Source organism: Marmota monax, unplaced genomic scaffold, assembly GCF_021218885.2.
Source record: "Marmota monax isolate L192 unplaced genomic scaffold, Marmota_monax_Labrador192_F-V1.1 WCK01_AAM20220418_F8-fsc00004, whole genome shotgun sequence".
NCBI lineage: Eukaryota > Metazoa > Chordata > Mammalia > Rodentia > Sciuridae > Marmota > Marmota monax.
In genome coordinates, this window is record NW_026692881.1 from 15,427,958 (window position 1) to 15,442,617 (window position 14,660).

The window sequence follows — 14,660 nt, forward strand, 5'->3', positions numbered from 1 at the left end:
GTAATCTTCTGAAAATCAAAGGGAGATTAGTAGAGTAGATACCAGAGAAAGGAAGAAAGAGAGGAACAGGGAAAATACTGGGGAATGATATTGGCCAAATTATATTGTTATATTATGTGCATGTACAAACACGTAACAACAAATCCCACCATTATGTACAACTATAATGCACCAATAAAAATATGGAATAAAGCACTGTGTTTATATTGAAAATTAAATATAAAGATAAGACGGGAAGGTCAGAAAAAATAGAAGCTCATATATTTAGGATCTTATTAAGATTTGTAGGATTTAGTTGTATATGACCTTAATATGTCAGTATTATGGTACTATCACCAAAATGATTGACACAGTCTTAATATAAGTTAATAGAACTAGAACATTTAGAATACCAGAGGCAACATAGTGGTACTGCATCCAATGCAAGCCAACTGCAACATAGTGAAGAGTTTCAATTGCAAGCAGAACTTGCTTCAGATTCTGTCTTTGTGGTCACTTATTTGTCATAGAAAGGGTAGATTAAAACATCTCTCTAAGCCTCAAATTCTTCATATAAATTACTGTAAAAACACAAAGAATTTTGCACTATTCATCCCACATATTAAGAACCAATAAAGGGTAGCTATTATTTTTGTTATTATGATTCTACTTGTGGAAGCGGGGCTGGGGTTGTGGCTCAGAAGTAGAGCACTTGCCTAGCACATGTGGGGGCTGGGTTTGATCCTCAGCACTACATAAAAATAAAACAAAGGTATTGTGTCCAACTACAACTAAAACAAAATTTTTTTTAATTCTACTTGTGGAATTATATCTAGTTCTAGCTGTATAGTCTCAAAAAGAGAATGATTATCTCAAGTGCACTGAAAGAAAATCATAAACATGGGAAATAAATCTGATTTTTAAAATGGTGAAAAAACCAAGTGTTGATCCTGATCAAGGGGGGGAAAAAGGCAACTTGTTTCATTCAGAATGGGTAATTCAATCGAGTGTATATCCAGACAACCAAACACACAAGAATAAACAGGCTCTTTATTTCCACATGAGAAAATCTTATAAAAGACACAATCAGATAAGGAAAAGGGCTACGTGAGAGTTTTCCATCCACAGAGATATTCAAGCAGAGATTAGGTAACACAAGTACAATAAAATGATTCTACAACAGACATTAAAACCTGCCAGGGCCAGTAAAGGTGGCATATGCCCATATTCCCAGCAATTCGGAAAGCTCAGGCAGAAAGATCACAAGTTCAAGACCAGCCTCAGCAACTTAGCAAGGGACTAAGCAACTTAGCAAGACCCTGTATCAAAATAAAAAATAAGAGGGGGTGGGAGTGTAGCTCAGTGGTGAAGTGCCCCTGGGTTCAATCCCCAGTACCATAAATAAGTAAATAAATACATGCATACATACCTGCCAGGTACAGGGTTAGGTACTATTATGTGAGGCAAGATAGCACAATGTTTAAAGGTAAGGTTTTGGGGCAGGGGTTGTGGCCCAGTGGCAGAGTGCTTGCCTAGCAAGTGTGAGGCTCTGGGTTTGATCCTTAGCACCACATAAAAATAAATTAATTAAATAAAGGTATATGTACATCTATAACTTAAAAAAAATTTTAAAAGGTAAAGTTTTGAATTCAGACAAAGTTTGGACCTCAGTTGTACAACACGAGCTGAGTCTCTCTCTCAATGCCTTTCCTGATTTTAAAAAATTTAAATGAATAACTTTTTTGTAGCAAACTTATCATAGTAGCAAAAACATATTAAGCATGCTTTAGTTGTTGTTAACAATACTATATTACTATAATTATAATATCAAAAAGTAATTATTGGTATATATGATTATTCTTATAGGTCATTTTTAACTCTTGTTTTATGTCTCCATGAAAATCTGTGCTTTTCTTGTGTTCTTTACTAGATATAAAATAAAGAATAAAGACTCAAAACCAGAAGACCTAGGTGTGAATTTAACCAATTTACCAAATAGAAATAAAACTACAGACTCAACATTTAAAACTGAGTCTCAGTTCCTTTCCTGGCCTATCAAACTGGGAAGCTGATTACCAGGATTATCACTAACCTTCTAATAGTTCACCCTACCACTTCTCCCCTCTTGCTTATATTATTTGTTGTAATCAAAGTACTTCTACATTTTGGCCCAAATATAAAGCTATCCATACTCCTTTCTCCCTCTCTCTCTGTGATCTCACCCGATATATAATCCAAGGATGCCAAAAGACTTGACATATACCCAGATGGAGACAACAAGGAAGAGAGTATCTTGCACCAAAGTCGATGTCCTAGAATCAAGTTAGTGTCTATAAATACTTCTGTATATGTAAGTATGAAAATATTTATATTTTCATTCTCTATTAATTCTTCCATAAATCTTTTCATGAGTTATGCCACGGTTAGTATCCCACACTTGTACAAGCCTAAGGTTGTAGTTCTACTTGGGACAATCAACAAACTGGCAGGCCTGCCAAACATTTTAATAGGGACTTTCTGAAAGGTATAGAAGCTATATAAACTTTCCATACAATCTTGGATGATTAGAAGACTATGGGCACACTGGGGAGATTAACCTAAGTTTTTCACACATAACTGACTAACAGAAAGACTTTACACAAACAGGGGAAACCCAAGAGGCCAGGGCTAAGGTAAAAACTGAAGAAGACATAAAATTCCCCATAAAACTGAATGTATTTACCACACAGATATTCATCAGTAGAGAGTAGAAGCCTTCTGGGCTCAAAGTGTTTGAAATAGAATATATGAACACTCATTTGTTGATCACTAATCTTGTAGACTCAGTAACAAACCATAGGAAGCCAAACTTAAAGTAAAATTAAGAATTTTAAAATATGTAAAGAATATAGTTTACAACTCTTGTTCAGTCTTACAATTCTAAAACCACAAAAAAAATACAGAAAAGGCATACTAAATCCAAGTAATTCACTAAAGAAAAAGCAAAACAACAACAATGGGATAGGAAAAAAATAGACAATGGGTTGCCTATGACATTTTCAACATGTTCAGTTAAAATATTACAATCCATGCCAAAAAAAAATTTTTTTAAGTCAGGGGCTGACCCATGCTTAAGAACAGATGCATTTAATAGACCTAATTCTAGGTGAGTCCAGTAGATAAACCAATCCTCAGTACCACATAAAATTAAATGAAAAATACATAAAGATATTGTGTCCATCTACAACTAAAATATTTTTAAAAATAAAATAAACCATGCTTAACTAACTAATGAGGGAAAAATTAAAAATGATTCAATAAATAGAAAACCAAAATTTAAAAATATAAACATTTTAAAAAGAATCAAATGGATATTCTATAGTTGAAAAGTAGAATAACTGAAATGAAAAATGCACCAGATGGGCTAAGAAGTAGATTTGAGATGCCAAGAAAAAAAGAGATTCAGGGCAGGCTGGTGGATTAGGAGGAAACGGCGTTTCTTACAGCTCTGTGACTTGGGACTCAAACAATGAGAAAACTAGTACTCTGTGAGGAGAGTGAAAAAAGCACTTCACTGATACTCAATATTGGACAGACAGCCTGGAAGACTAGGAAGTTTTAGGTACATAAGATAAGAACAAGAAACAGAATTGGAGCTGAGCTCTTGGCAAGAGCAGGGAAAATTAATACTCAAGGTCAGAAAAGACTGAAAACTGCTGGGAAATCCTTAGCTTGGGGAATCCCAGGATTGGAGGGCCAGCCTGCCCTGGGCCAACCCAGGGGCTATTCGGCTCATTAAACTGTGAAGAAAGTCACTATCCTTTTAATGAAGTCTACTTTTAACTGCCTGCAGTGCACCGGAGCCTAAGCTGGAGACATTTTGGTACCTCCATGCAATGGCAGCACCAACTCAGACCAGGAATTTAGATACATGGGTTCAGGGCTAAAACCAATACATAAATTCAGCAGACACCAACTGTGAGATCTAAACTGAGCCTAGCAAATCAGAAGAATCTCTAGCGCAGAGAATTTCTGGCACAGAGATCACTTTGTCTGGGTGTAATAGAGATAAGAGAGGTTAGAGAAAGCCAGTCCTACCCTGCTCCCTTGAACATGGCAGCAGCAGGACCAAGCAACAGGGAGAATCTGAATGGGTGGAGTGACTGAGCTCAGTGCTTGGAAACAGTCCTTGGGAGGGCAAAAAGGGCAGTATTCCCAAACAAGAGAACCAGGGAAGGACCAACTCCTCCTTCCCACAAATGATGCCCTGGGGAGAGTAGTGGGGTCCAGGGCTAGAAGTACATTGATTCAACAACAGCCTGAAAACTCCCCACACAACAAAAACACCAGGGACAATACCAGATCTAATCCCCACCCCTGGAAGATTCATTTGCAGAAACTCATCTCCTACAAACCCACCACAACTATACCCAGGAAGTGAAGCCAGAAGTATCTTCCACAGCTCCTCACACCATCCTGCTGAGAAGGGAAGCTGAGACATGGAAAGACGATTTGGCACAGACAACTGCTCATACTCTCATTGACTATTCTGTTATTTTGATTTTGTTTTGTTTTGCTTTTGAATGTACTGATTGATACGTAATGGACGCTTATACATTTGTACACATATATGTTTGTTTCTGCTTTTTCATTTTTAGCATTTTTTGAAGGTACTTATTTTTCTGAACTCTGTTTTTTGAGGCCTAAGGTTTTTAATTAGTATATTTTGGATTGTTTTTCTATTGTTTCTTTTACAACCCTGTTTTCCTTTGCTTCTATGTCTTTCTTTTTTCTTGCTAACAGCCAAACTCTATTGTTCTCCCATACACTCCTCCTTTAAATTCTTTTACTTCTATTTTTTCTTCTCTACCCTCATAAACACATTCTATGTCACCTCTGCATTTGCCCTACTCACCTCTTGAATCTACAAACCCATTTCTATCCCCCAATCTCTTCTTCTATCCTTTTAATGAAGTCTATCTTTAACTGGATACATATACATATTCAGATCTGTTTATTTTTTCCCATGTATAACATTTTTTGAAGGCAATTATTTTTCATGAATCAGTATTTTGAAGACTAAGATATAAATTTATATCAATTTTGTTCTTAAATTCTTTTATTTATTTTTTATTTTTTAATTTTTATTTTATACATTATTTTCTCTCACTTATCTGTTTCCTCAACTCTTTCTCTCTTTTCCTCTGCTAACAACCAATCTATTGATGTCTCTTTCACTCTTCCTTTAACTTTTCACTTCTACTTTCTCTCCTCTCTCGTAATTATCACATCCTACATCACTTCGGTTATATCCCTGTTCACCACTGGAAATTGTAAACCCTTTTATAAACTTACTGTTTTTACCATGAGCAATAACTGATCATAAATTTCTGATTATTGTGATAATCAATGTTGTAGATGTCAAAGCAAGAACTATTTGGCTTAATAATGTAAACTGTTTGCGCGGGTTGTTGTTATTATCTCTCTCCCCCTAAACTATGAAATACTGAAAACCTTCAAGGACACTGTAAGTCCACAGGGTAGTAACTCTATGGCCTCAAAACCAACTGTTAGATGGTTTTGAGGCCATGAAAAAGCAAGGGAACAAATCACCCCAAACAAACCAAAATACTTCATTAACATTGACACCATAGTGGAATAATTGTCAAAGAAGGAGTTTAGAATGTTCATAATAAATTTATCTGCAAGGTAAAAAATATATATATATATATGTAAGGGAGAAAATACAGGAAGTAGAGATGGAGATTCTGAAAAAAAAATATCAAGCAGAAATCCTCAAAATGAAAGAATCAATAAACCAAATTAAAAACTCATTGGAAAGTATCACCACCAGACTAGACCACTTGGAAGACAGACTTTCAAAAAATTATTACAAAATATATAATATTAAGAATAGAGTTGACCATGGAGAAGGATGTTAAGAGACCATAAACAGAACTTCCAAGAAATATGGGATAACATGAAAAGAACAAACATAAGATTTATCAGGGTAGATGAAGTCTTGGAGAAAGATAGAAAGCAAAGAAATTCAAAGTCTTTTCAAACAAATAATATCTGAAAATTTCCCAAACCTTAAGAATGAAATGGAAAATCAAATATAGGAGGCATACAGGACCCCAAATATACAAAATTACAGCAACCTACACCAAGGCATGTTACTATGAAAACACCTAACATACAGAATAAGAATAAAATTTTTAAAACATTTTTTTAATTGTAAATGGACATGATAACTTTGTTTTATTTATTTATTTTTTTAATGTGGTGCTGAGGATCAAACCCAGTGCCTCACCCATGCGAGGCAAGTGCTCAACCACTGAGCTAAAACCTCAACCCATAAGTACAGAATTTTAAAGGATGACAAGAGACCAACCCCAGCCCAATGCGTGGAGGAGGTGGAGGAGACCAACCCTGGCCCTACACATGGAGGAGAAAACCGACAGTGCTGCAGCCATCCACTTACCAACTTGTGGCTGTCCCTGCCCGCTTCCATCTAGAGACAACAGCCAGGACTGGGAAGACCATCACCAAGGTCCCTGCAGGCCTTACTATATCACAGGTAAGGTATTGGTAACCTACAGGGACACTACAAGATTATAGTGTAGAAACTAATACCTCAGATCCATACTGCTAGAGAGGAAGACACATGAACAACTTGAAAAAACAAGGGAAGAAAATACCCCCAAAAAACCAAGATGCTACAATAATAGAATTCATTGACAGTACAGTAGAAGAAATGTCAGAGAAGGAGTTCAGAATGTATATAATTAAAATGATCTGCAAAGTACTAAATAATATAAGAGAGCAATTACAGGCAATAATTGATCACTCCAACAAAGAGATAAGAGAGTAAATGCAGAGAAAAATGACAGGTCACATTTAGAGGGAAACCAATCCATATCTCAGATCATTTCATAACCCAGACCCTCAAAGTTAGGACTTCTTGGAATAGTACCAAAAGAAACAAAATTGATGCCAACCAAGAATACTAAACCCTGAAAAATTAAGCTTCAGAATTGACAATGAAATAAAAACCTTCCATGATAAGCAAACGTTAAAAGAATTCACAACTAGAAGCCTACTCTAGAAAACAGACTCAATAAAATATTTCATGAAGAAGAAATGAAAAATAAAAATGAAAACCAGAAAAGGGAGAAACTACACTAGAAGAAATGCCCATCAAAGGAGAAACAAATTCAAATTAAAACCCAGATATAAGTCAAAACAACATGGAATAAAAATCATTTCTCAATAATAAAATTGAATGTAAATGGCCTAAACTCATAACTAAAAAAGACAAAAACTGACAAATTATATTAAACAACCAGACCCAACAATATGCTGTCTCCAAGAGACTCACCTTATAGGCAAAGACATTAACAGACTGAAGGTAAAAGGATGGGGAAAAATATATAATTCACATGGAACTCGTAAACAAGCAAGGGTTTTTCTATCTTCATGTCAGATAAAGTGGATATCAAGGCAAAGTTAATCAGAGGAGACAGAGAAGGACATTTCATACTGCTTAACAGAATTATACATCAATAAAACAAAACAATCTTAAATATTTATGCCCCAAACAATGGAACATATACATACACTTAAAAAAACCTTTCATATTTTCAAGAATCAAATAGATCACAACATAGTAATACTGGGTGAATTCAATATGCCTCTCATCACTGGATAGATCTTCCAAACAAAAACTAAATAAAGACTAAAAAATTTTAAAATGCAATTAATAATTTAGAATTAACAGACATATATAGAATATTTCATTCACCAATGACTGAGTACACTTTCTTCTCAGCAGCACAAGAATACTTCTCTAAAATAGACAATATATGAGCTAAGATTGTAGCTCAGTGGTAGAGCACTTGCCTAATATGTGAGGCAGTGGATTTGATTCTCAGTACCACATATAAATAAATAAAACAAAGGTTAAAAATAAAAGTACATATTTTTAAAAAATAAATAAATAAAATATAACACATCTTAGGCCACAAAGCAACACTTAGCAAATACAAAAAAAGAGATAATATCTTGCATTCTATCAGATCATAATGGAATAACATTAGAAATTAATGATAAAATAAAAATAGAAGCTACTCTAATACCTGTTACTAGTAATATGCTACTGGATAACTAATTGATAGATGAAGAAATCAGGGATGAAATTTAAAAATACTCAGAGGTACATGAGAAGAGTGACATATCAAAATTCTAAGAGAAAAGTTCTTTGCATTTAACTTATTCATTAAAAGAATAGAAAGTCACCAGATAAATAACCTAACTTTACATCTCAAAGCCCTAAAAAGAAAACCAAATCAACACCAAAAGCAGTAGAAAAAAGGAAATAATTAAATCAAAGATGAAGTTGAAACAAAACCCAGAAATAAGTCAAAACAACAGTGGAACAAAAATTGGTTCTTTGAAAAAACAAAATTGATAACGTTTTAGTCAAGCTAATGAAGAAAAAGAGAAAAACTCAAATTACTGGGCTGGGATTGTGACTCAGTCGTAAAGTCCTTGCCTAGCAGGTGTGGCACTGGGTTTGATTCTCAGCCAAATAAACAAAATAAAGTCCATTGATAATAAACAAAATAAAGTCCATTGACAACTAAAAAAATTTTTAAAAATTACTAAAATTCATGATGAAAAAGGAAATATCACCATGAACACTACTGAAATACAGATGATAATCAGAAACTATTTTGAAAATCTATACTCCAATAAAATAGAAAATCTTGAAGACATAGACAAATTTCCTATAGGTCTATAGACATATGACCTATTCAAATTGAATAAGGAGGACATAGAAAATTTAAACAGATAAATTTCAAGCAATAAAATTGAAGACATAATCAAAATACTTCCAAAAAGAAAATCCCAGGACCAGATGAATTCTCAGCCAAGTTCTACCAGACCTTCAAAGGAAAACTAACAACAGTCCTCCTCAAATTGTTCCATGAAATGAAAAGGAACCCTTCCAAACTCATTCTATAAAGTTAGTGTCACCCTGATATCAAAACCAGACAAAGACATATCAAGGAAAGAAAACTTCAGACAAATATCAATGATGAACATAGATGCAAAAATTCTTAACAAAATACTGAAAGATCACATGCAAAAGCATATTAAAAATATAGTGTGCCATAATCAAGTGGGGTTCATTCCCAGGATGCAAGATTGGTTCAACATAGGAAAATCAACATCATTCTAAATGGGGAAAAATTGAAAGCATTCCCTCTAAAAACTGGAACAGGACAGGAATGCCCTCTTTCACCAATTCTATTCCACATAGCGCTTGAAACTCTAGTCAGAGCAATTAGACAAAAAAAAAAGAGAGAGAGAGAGAAAGAAAATAAATTAAAGGGATATGAAAAGAAAAAAGCTCAAACTATGAAAATATCCCTATTTGCCAACAACATGATTCTATATTTATAAGCCAAAAAAACTCCACCAGAAAGCTTCTAGAATTCATAAACGAATACAGCAAGGTAGCAGGATACAAAATTAACACCCATAAATCAGTGATGTTCCTATACACAATGGATGAATCAGCTGAAAGAGAAATCAGGAAAACTGTCCCATTCACAATGCTGTTGGAAAAAAAATTGGGGAATCAATCTAACAAAAGAGGTGAAGGACATGTACAATGAAAACTACAGAACACTAAATAAAGAAATTGAAGAAGACCCTAGAACATGGAAAGATCTCCCATGTTCTTGGTTAGGCAGAATTAATATTGTCAAAATGGCCATACTACCAAAAGTACTATACAGACTCAATGTAATTCCTATCAAGGTTCTGATGACATTCCTTCATAGAAACAGAAAAAACAGTTATGAAATTCACTTGGGAAAATGTGAGACCCAGAACAGCCAAAGCAATTCTCAGCAAGAAAAGTGAAGCAGGAGGCATCACAAATCCAGACCTTAAATTATACTACATAGCTACAGTAACAAAAATGGCATGGCATTGGCACCAAAACAAACACAAAGACCAATGGTACAGAATAGAAGATACAGTGACAAACCCACAAAAATACAGTTATCTCATACTAGACAAAGGCACCATAAACATACGCTAGAGAAAAGATAGTCTCTTCAAAAGTGGTTCTGGGAAGACTGGAAATCTATATAAGTAGAATGAAATTAGAGCCCTATCTCTCACTCTGCAGAAAACTCAACTCAAAGTAGATCAAGGACCTAGGCATTAGACCAGAGATCCTGCACATACTAGAAGAAATTGTAGGCCAAACTCTCCAACGTGTCAGCTTAGGAACTGAATTCCTCAACAAGGCTCCTAAAGTACAAGAAGTAAAATCAAGAATTAATAAATGGGATGGTACCAAACTAAGATGCTTCTTCACAGCAGAGGAAACAATCATGAACATGAAGAAAGAAGCCTACAGAACAGAAGAAAATCTTTGCCACCTGCACCACACATAGAGCATTAATCTCCAGGATATATAAAGAATGCAAAAAAAACTTCACACCAAAAAAATGAATAACCCAATCAATAATAGGTTAAAAAAACTGAACAGGTACTTCACAGAAGAAGAAATACAATTGACCAACAAACATATGAAAAAATGTTCAACATCTCTGCAATTAGAAAATTGCAAATTAAAACTGCATTAAGATTCCATCTCATTTCAGTCAGAATGGCAATTATCAATAATACAAGTAACAATAAATGTTGTTGAGCATATGAAGAAAAAGATTCACTCATCCATTGCTCCTAGGAATACAAACTGGTGCAACCACTATGAAAAGCAGTATGGAAACTCCTCAGAAAACATGGAATGGAACCACCATTTGACCCAGGTATCCCACTCTTCAGTATATACCCAAAGGACTTAAAAATCAAAAAATTATAGTGAGGCAGCCACATCAATGTTTAGAGCAGCTCATTTCACAACAGCTGAGATATAGAACCAATCTAGGTGCCCTTCAACAGATAAATGGATAAGAAAATTTGGTACATATACACAATGTAATATTACTTGGCCATAAATAATGAGATTATTGCATTTGCTGGTAAATGGGTGGAACTGGAGAATATCATGCCAAGCAAAATAAGCCAATTCCAAAAGAACAAAAGCCAATATTCTCTCTGCATGCGGATTCAGAGATGGGTGGGGAGGGAAGAACAGAAGTTTATTAGATTACACAAAAGAAAATGAAGGGAAGGGAGAGGCAAGGAAATAGGAAAGACAGTAGAATGAATTGGAATTGACTTTCCTACGTTAATATATGAATACACAACCAGTGAAACTCCACATCACATACAACCTCAAGAATGGGATCCTAATTAGAATAAGTTAAACTCTTTGTGTGTATAATATGTAAAAATATTCTTTACTGTCATGTATATCTAAAAAGAATAATTTTTTTTAAAAAAGAAAAACAATCAGAGAACTTGACTATAAACAAAGATAGATGAATTAAAGTGACCTAACCTAAAAAAAAAAACACAGAAAAAAAAAGATCAAGGTAAAAAAATAACAGAGCCTTGGATAATTATGGAACTATATGAAGCAATCTAACATATACATCATATATAATCAACATGTAAAATTAAATAATCATGTATAATCAAATCAATGAACAATCTAATCAACTAATAAGCTAAGGTCTCACTAAAATATATGACAAATACATTAGATTGTGTACATACATGTGTTATACATACATACATGTGTACATATATATTAGATTGTGTGTATATGTATATATGTATTATTTCTTTAAATAACTCTTTTTTGTCTTCTCTGGGAACATGCATACACATATACACAAAGTCCCAGAGACAACAAAGTGAAACACTGGGAGAAATAATGATCAAAATATCCCAAATTTGATGAAGATTATTAATCCACAGATCCAAGAGGTAAAACAAACCCCAAGTAGTTTCATCACAAAGAGAGCCACACCAGGACACATTATATTAAAACTGTTGAAAGACCAACATAAAAAGGTAAATCTTAAGAGCAGAAAGGAAAAAAACATAAAAGGTACCAGCAATAAAATTCACAACTGAATTCTACTGTGAAACAATGAAGACCAAAAAGCAGTAGAATGACATGTTCAAAGTGCTTAAAGAAAATAATTCTGATAACCAAGAATCCTATATCTAGTAAAACTATCATTTTAAAATGGAAGACAAAATAAAATAATTCTTATATAAAAAAGACTGACAGAATTTTTTGCCAGTAAGTCCTACAAAACAAGAAATAAAGAAAGAAGATCTTCAGGCTGAAACAAAATGATACCAGGTAATCAGAGGAAGAAATGAAATACACTAGAAATGGTAAACATGTAGGCAAATATAAAAAAGCATTTATCTTTTATACTTTCAATTTCTTTAAAATATGAGAAGAGATTATATTAGAAATAAATAATGCTGTAGTATATGCAGATGGAATATACCAAAAAAAGTAGCACAATAGAGGAATAGAAGAGACAGCTATATTGGAGCAAAATTGCTATACTTTATAAAAATTATATTAATTTTTTTAGAACTAATAAGTCAATTTATTAAGATCAACTGCATATAATCAGTTGCAAAAGGTCAACTGTAAAAAATCATTTATATTTCTATATACGATCAACAAACAACTGAAAAATTGTTTAAAACATAGTTTTAAAAATAGTTTAAGTATGAAAAAAATACAACATACTTAGACATAAATTTCTAAATTTGACTGTGATAGGATACAGGAGCAATCAATAAGAAAATAACTGAAAATAATACAGATAGAAATTAACAGAATAATTAAGTAATCTGTAAAAATCTTTTTGAAAATCTAAATCATTTATTTAATAGAAACAAAGCAACAATAAAAAGACATGCAGGAAATATCAAAATTATAGACAAAATCCTACTGTATCAATTATCGCATTAAACGTCAATAAAATAAACACTCTAATCAAAAAACACAGATTGTCATATGTAATTTCAAAAAATATATGGGACACAGCTTAAAAAGTGCTATGAGAGAAATTTATAGCATTATACTAGAAAAGAAGAAAGCTGGGCTGGGGTTGTGGCTCAGTGGCAGAGCGCTTGCCTAGCATGTGTGAGGCACTGTGTTCAATCTTCAGCACCACATAAAAATAGATAAGTAAAATTAAGGTATTAAAAAAAGAATAAAGCTTTCATATCAATAACCAATCTAACCAACTAATAAGCTAAGCTCCTATTATAAATTAGAACACTGTGAAAAATAAACACAATAATCAAAGAAATAAAATAATAAAGATCAGATTGGAAATCAGTGAAACAAAACAGAAAAAATGGGAAAAAATGAAATTTTTCTTTTTCTTGAGAAATTCAAAATAATTGAAAAATCTTGAGTTAAAATGTCAAAGAAATCTCAAATTATCAAAACCAGGAGAAAAGAATAATTTCACAAGATTATATAAAATAGGGTATGATACCATTTACATCAGATTTTCAAAATGCACATAGGAGAGGTTGCTTTTTTGTGGTGGAAGAGTTCTGTATTCTGAGTTATATTGGTTATACAAATTCATATATCCAACAAAATTTCATAGAAATATATATGAATACCCATAGAAGAAATTAGTGCATGTAAAAACTGTTTTATAAGATTATAATCTAATATAATTTCAAAATATTTATTAAATATTTTGTTAAATAACAGAATATTTGTTAAAGAATTTAGACCTTTATCTCACAATATAAACAAAAAATTAACTCAAAAAGAATCATAGAGATAAATACAAGAACAAAGGCTATAAATTTTCTAGAAAAAAAAATAAGAGAAAAACTTTTGCATTCTTAGAAGTTAGATAAATATTCCATAGTTGTGAAAACAAAAATGTAAGTCCTAATGGGGGAAAAGGAAAGTGAACTTCAAAAGTAAAAGGTTTTACTCTTTAAAAAAACCATTAAAAACTCCATTGTGGAATGAAAGTATGGCATTTGCTGGCAAACAGATGCAACTAGAGACTAACATGCTTAATAAAAATAAGCCACCCCCCAAAAGTCACAGGTTGAATGTTTTCTCTGACATGTAGAAGCTAATCCAAAAAGAGAAAGAGAGAAGATAATGGAGAGCAATTTCTTCAAAATAGAAGAAATATCAATGTAGTAGAGGAAGGGGTTTGAGGAAGAGGGAGGAAATATAGGATAAGAAGAGTGGAACAAATCTGATCTAACTTTCTTATGTACATATATGAATAGAACACAGTGAATTTCATTATGTATATCCCCAAGACACTACCTAAACATATATAATATATAAATAAATGAATATAAATATGTATTTATAGGTAAATAGCAGAAAGATCAGTAGAGAGAAGGGAACAGAGGGAGGGAGAGGAGGGAAAGGAGAAGTACTAGGGACTGAATTCAAGCAAATTATATTCCATGCTTTTATAATTATTTCAAAATGAATCCTAATGCTATGTACAACTAAAAAGAACAAATAAAACATATTCCATCTTGTATATTGAGAGATAGATATTCTTTTTCTTTATTCATTCAACAGTTAATGGATATTGGTTCTATAACTTGACCATTATGAACTGTACTTCTATAAACATGTGTATGCATATCTTGGTATAGTTTGCCAAGTTTAATTCTTTTCAGCAGCACTATTCATAACAGTCAAAAGATACAGAAACAACCAAAGGGACTATTGACAG

General features: G+C 33.0%; 1 protein-coding gene across 1 annotated transcript in view; it reads right to left on the reverse strand.

The window, feature by feature from the left end:
* The window catches only part of Hpse2 (heparanase 2 (inactive)), a 690,427-nt gene that overhangs the window by 608,701 nt on the left and 67,066 nt on the right, over positions 1–14,660 (reverse strand). The window lies entirely within an intron of this gene.